The sequence below is a fragment of the Megascapheus bottae genome, chromosome 6 (genome assembly GCF_031878675.1).
Source record: "Megascapheus bottae isolate mThoBot1 chromosome 6, mThoBot2.hap1, whole genome shotgun sequence".
Lineage (NCBI taxonomy): Eukaryota > Metazoa > Chordata > Mammalia > Rodentia > Geomyidae > Megascapheus > Megascapheus bottae.
The window spans coordinates 75,343,794-75,350,149 of NC_143514.1; positions in this window are offsets into that span (position 1 = coordinate 75,343,794).

Consider the following 6,356-nt stretch of genomic DNA (forward strand, 5'->3'; position numbering starts at 1 on the left):
GTCATGAAGTAATGAATGACTCCTTTCTGAATCAAAGGGCCCCGGGCTCCCCAGGGCGGGGTGGGGGGCTGGGGCAGGGAGGAAACATTCCCAAAATGTGTTATAACGATGGTGGCCAGCTGGTGGCGCCCGTGGGAGCTGGTGGGAGGAAGATGGAAAAAGGTGGCTGTTAGAGCCACACCCTTGAAGGAGTATTGGGACTCTGTCTGTCTGTCTCCTACTTGGCCATTGTGAGATATACAGCTCTGCTCCAGCAGGTGCTTCTCCATATTTTACCTCATCACAGGTTCAAACCCACAGACAATGGGGTCAGGAAACCTGAAGCCTCCAAAGCCATTCATGAGCCAAAGCAAACCTTTTTCCTCCTGGTACCGTGGCTAAAGTCAGGTCACTGTGAGGCTCTCGCCAGGGGCAGCCGGGGCCTGCTGGTCAGCAAAGACTACGGAAAAGAAGCGTTCTCCTGAATCAGGGACAGACAGGCCCTTGAGGACCAGGAGGGAGAAGGGTGAGGTGGGAAGGAGCTGAGGGTAGATAGGCTAAATAAGCAGTGTGTGGGGTGGGGCCCACACGGACATTTCTGGGAGGCCCACATGCACATTTGGCTTTCACAGTGTATCAGAGACTTTTCATTAATTGCTAGAGGGATTACTGGCTTCATTAATTACTGGAGGGATGGTACAGAATGACAACCCAATATGAACTGGCTTCAACAAGAAGGCAAAGTCTCCGGCTACCCTATAAAACCCAAGTGATGTTGATTTTAACTTCTCTAACCATTAACAATGCTTTAGATATGTATCTAACCTATTTGTACTTGTCACCAAAAGGCTGCCACAGCTCCAGCCCTTACATCCACTCAGCTTTGCATCCTAAAGGGAACAGTGAGGGCTTTTGTCTTCTAGATCCCCCTGTTTCTCATTTTCTCTGATGAATTGGATTACAGGCTCATTTTTGAGTCAGTAACTATGACTCAAGGGGTTGCCTTGCTCTGATTAGCTAGACTTTTGGGTCATCTGTCCAGCCTTCTGGATAGAGACTCATTCCTAGCAGGGAGAGAGCCTGGGAGATTCAGCTGAGACTGAGAGACAGACTTCTCATTCTTCTTTCTGTTTCTACAGATCTGAGTAGGCTTCATACCTCTCAAGGGTGGAGCCCTACAGTGCCCAGCTTGTTTCACTTAGCACAGTGTCCTCAAGGCACATTGTTGTATCGTGGGTCAGAACTTGCCCTGTTTCAGGTGGCATAGTAATGATACATAGATCATAGGTTGTTTTATTTAATCATCCATCAATTGTCTTGGGTGACTGTTAGCTAAAATTCTTCTATAAAGAAGTTTCTTATTGGGTGGTAGTGGCTCAAACCTGTAAATCCAAGCTCCTCCGGCTCTGAGGAGCTTGGATTGAAACCAGTCCCAGCAGACCAATGCAATAAACTCTTATCTCCCAAACAAAGCTGGAGACAGATGTGGTTCAAGTGGCACAGCAGGAGCCTTGAGCAAAAAAAGCTAGGGAGAGTGTAAGGCCCTGAGTTCAAGCACTAGTACCAACACACACACACACACACACACACACACACACACACACACACACGTGTATCAGACATTTAGCATCAAATACCATTTGTTTGTTCAGGAAAGACAGAATACATTCTTTCTCTTTATGTGCTCACTGCTGAAAGTCACTAGTGAATTTTTGGGTCATAATTAGTGATCATGAAAGCCAAGCAGAAAATGTTTCCACGCGTGATTTGCTCTTCTCCTGAGGCATCTCAAGGGCCCTGGGTGGCTCGTTGTTTTCCCAGGCGGAGACCCAGGATTGGGTGTTTGTGTAGCATGGTTTGGCCTTCACACCATGGCGGCTTCAGCTCAACTTTCCTTCTGCACACAGGGAGGGGGGATGAGACAAATTCCAGAGCCAGCCCTGCTCAGAACTCCACGTGGTCCCAGCCTTTGGCCTCCCCCCACAGAGAAGGGAGAGGAAGACAAAGAGGCTGAGGTTCTGTTTCGGAGGCCCCAACCCTCAATGGCCTCACTGCCTCCCACTAAGCTCCTCCTCTTAAAGGTCCACCACCTTCCAATAATACCACAAGCTGGCCACCAGGCCTGAAACACTTAGGCATTTGGGATGCAATTCAGGTTCCTTAACATACTGGGGAGGTGCTGTGGAAACTAGGGTAGAGGCCCAGACTGCAGCGAAGTCCTACTGTGCACTGAACAGCGTCACAAGATTGAAAATCCCGACTTGAAGCAATCCAGAGAGATAAAGACATAGTCCATGCAGTTCAGTGAAGGGATGCACTAAGACTTGTGCACCGAAGACCCCACTGCCAGAGAAGAGGAGAGCTGTCAAGAGCCCTCTGCACTTTTCCGCTTAATCTTATTCCTGGCTCCTGCTTTGTCTCTTGAGACCTTTCTATTATTGGCCTAAGGAAAGATTAACGGGCATTTTTTTTTAAACTGCTTACAGTCGATGGAAAAATTGCGGGTCATGAAGTATTTTTTTAACTGGGAAAATAAACATAAAAATCAAGTCTTACTTTTTTTTTTTTGGTCTGTTTTCTTGCCATCTTGCTGGATTCAAGGGGTGTTTTCAGTGTTTCTTGGAAGGATTCTCTCCCTGGCCTTCTCTTTTCTGTTTGTGCTGATTTGAAGAAACACAGCACAAATTCATCAGCAGATGAATTTTCTGTTGGCAAATGCTAAATGATGCCTTTCCTAGACCAAACTCAATCTGTGGAGTAGCAATTAAATTTTTTGGTTCCCCCCCATCATTATTTCCTTTTTTAATAAAAACCATGAATTGTACCAAAAGGTATCATTATGATATTTCCAAACATGCATATAATGAACCTACTTGAATCAAATTCACCCGTCTATTACTTTTTCTTAATTCTCTGTGGGTAAGGACTTCGAATCTGGTTTTAAAAATAATTTTTCAGAAATCAAAAGAAAATACAAATAGAACACACACACACATACATGCACACATACACACACTCTCCTTTTAACTTTGAACTTAAACAAAAATAAGTGAATTAATTTGCTAGTTACTATGGCATATTCAACTGGTTTCTCATATATACATATATAGATTGTCAGATTTTCTCTTCCGGACCTTGAACTCTTGCACAGCATTCTTGCTTACAGCTGGGGTTCAATCACTCACATCATATTTCCAGTCCTATATTTCGATAGCCATTGGGGGATCGGGTCTCAAGACTTGAACTATGATCTTAGCCTTCTGAATAGCTAGCATTACAGGTGTGAGCCACTCATACTTGGCTTTTCTTTTCTTTTTGCCAGTCCTGGGCTTGGGCTCAGGGCCTGAGCACTGTCCTTGGGCTTTCTCAAGGCTAGAGCTCTATCACTTGAGCCACAGCACCACTTACGGCTTTTGTTTTTTTTTTTTTCTATGTATTTGGTACCGAGGAATCAAACCTGGGTCTTCATGCATGTTAGGCAAGCACTCTACCACTAGGCCAAACTCCTGGCCTTGGCTCTTATTTTCTAACAAATTTTCCCTAGCATACATTATTAGTGCAAGGAAGTTGACTGGGATAATTCCATAGGTTCATTTTGAACAAGTTCATCCCTCTTAGATATTCCTTTAACTCCCTCCTTCCTTTTTCTTTGGGGGATTTTCGTGCCATCATCCATACTAACACATTATTACTTTCTTTTATCTTGTCTGCATTTTCACAAAGTAGAAGCTGATGATTTTGCGGGGGGGAGGGGTGGTCCTGGGCACTGACAGAAAGGACACACTGGAAAAACAAGAGGCTTTAAGGTTAAACACTGAGAGCATTGGTTAATGTGAAAGTTCCTGCACAATTCCTAAATTTCCTACACTCTCCACTCCAGCTTATCTTCCAGAAACACTCAGTCTCATCTGACACCGTTTCTTTCTCTGATTTATAACCCAGGAAAAGCCAGGCTGTAATTTTTGCTTCCAAAATTCTCTTATAGCTGCTTTATTTTGTCACATGCTGCCACAGGCTTCCAAGGATACTTTCAAAGAATCCAGAATGGCTCAGAGTCTGGGATAATAAGTATTGCCAACCATTATCTTTGTCTCTTCACAGTCCAGTTAATAAATTCTCTGTTATTACAGTTTATTAACACTCCATTAAAGGTCACCTGGGAACAGCTGGAGAGAGGGAGCTGGGAGAGGACTGTTATGTCATGTTACAGAAATTTTGACGTTTAATTCTGGAATGGAGGAGGGTTAAGAAAATTGTATTCATAAAAGGGAAAGTTTTGTTCTTTTTGGTGTGTGTGTGTGTGTGTGTGTGTGTGTGTGTGTGTGTGTGTGTGCCAGTACCAGCACTCTTGAACTTGAGTCCGAGTCTCATGTTCTTGCCCAAGGCTCTGTCACTTGAGCCACAGCTCTTCTTGCTTTTTAGGTGGTTAATGAGAGATAAGAGTCTCATGGACTTTTCTCCCCAGGCTGACTTTGAATCGGGATCCTCAGATCTCAGCCTTATGAGTAGTTAGGATTGCGGGCCTGAGCCTCCGCATCTGGCTTACGAGCCAGGTTGTAAAGCGTGGTGCTGAGGTGCACAGGCTGGGTCCTATGTGGGGATGGCGGTTTCCTGTGTCTGCCTGATGGATTTGGTACTGGGTGGCCAGACAATTGCCACAGTCTGAGAGAATGACTCCTGTGTCCAGACAGGCTTTGGGGACAGGGTAATTCTTTCTTGTGGAGATTATCACAGACATTGTAGGAAGTACCCACATCCCTCCCCCACCCCACGCTGGAACTCTGCCAGGGCCAAATCAATTCTGGTGGATAGTCATTGGCCGAAGGGGACGTGTCCAGTGCTGGTGCTGCTGTGTTTAGTGGCCTCCCTGGCACTGGGGGCTGGGAATGTCTGGTCACCTCCATGTCATCTGGGGTCAGGTGGTGCTGGGGCTGTGGGGATGGCAGCTTGGCCCCTCAGTGCAGTGGTGTTGAGAGCTGGGAGCTGCAGGATGTGGCTGGGCCATGAGATCTGTGTTCAGGGGTCCGTGGGTTCGTGGCTTGTGATGGTCGTGAGCTCTGTTGGCACACCTGCTCTGCCTCACCGCACAGCCACCAACTTGCATCAACACTGTTTTTCTATCTCTTGGAGCTCTGGGGCCTGCAGGCCTCCGTGTCCCTGGGACGGGAGGTGTGTGTGGATAGCTTGGCTGGCGCTGAGGAAACTGGGTGCAAATCTTGTGTTGTAAAGACTCCAGTGTGTGGGAGGGTCCTGGATGAATGCTGGGCGTCGCAGAATGCTGGGTGTCCTATTGTGTGTACCTACGTCCTGCCAGAGGCAGAAATTCCATCAGGGAGGGCCTGGGAGGTCTGCAATAGCTGCGAGACCCGAGGGGAAGGTGGAGGGGCTCAGTGCCTGGCACCCCCAGTGATGTGGTTTGGGAAGCACTTGCTGCTTGGTTCCTAGCTGGGGGCGCTATTTGGGGGATGGTCAGGAAACTTCAGGAGGTGAGGCCAACCAAGAGGGGGTAGTTCCCACGTTAATTTGGCCCGAAAATCCTTCCCAGCTGACCCCAGGGTCCACGATGGGCTGATACTGGTGACAGCTGCTGAGATTTCATGGCACACCCAAGCACCTGGGAACTTTCTGGAATTTTTCTATGTCTAGATAGCTGCTTTCTGCCATGTTACCTCCTGGGGACTTCTGATCCTCTGCCAAGGGGCTCTCAGCTCTGCCCCATCTTATTTCTACCGTTCTGATGTCACATCACACACGTTGTCAGTTTTCATTCTCTCCCCTGCACGGAAACACAACCTCGCACCAGCTCAGCAATGTCGGGTTTTACCCCTGCCTGGTGGTGCCTAGCAGATGCTCAGAGCAGTCATGCAGAGCGAGTATCTTGCTTAACCCCTGTCGTCCCCACCTCTGCAGTCACATGCCAACTCCTTGTCTGTATGGTCTCCCTGTGACACCTGGAAGGACTCTTGTGATGGTACTTGGAACTCGGCTGATACTCCAAGAAAATCACATTTCAAGTCCAGTTTGATCACATTTGGGAAAATCTTGCCATAGAAGCAGAGGGGCCTCTCCTCTCCCCAGGGAGGTCTAGGTTGGTGAGAACTCAAGGAGGATCTTGCAGAACCAGATTGAGAACTCTTAGACAACTGTCAGCCGGGCACAGGTAGCTCCAGGCTAGTGCTCTACCCCTTGAGCCACAGCTCCAGCATTTTTTTGGGGGGGGGGTGTGATTAATTGGAGATAAAAGTCTTGCAGATGTTCCTGCCTGCTAGTGGCCTTGAACCATGACCCTCAGCTCTCAGCCTCCAGAGTAGCTAGGATGATAGGGTGAGCCAGGAGAGTATATCTCCAATTAACCTTAAAAAAATCACGAGTGGAGC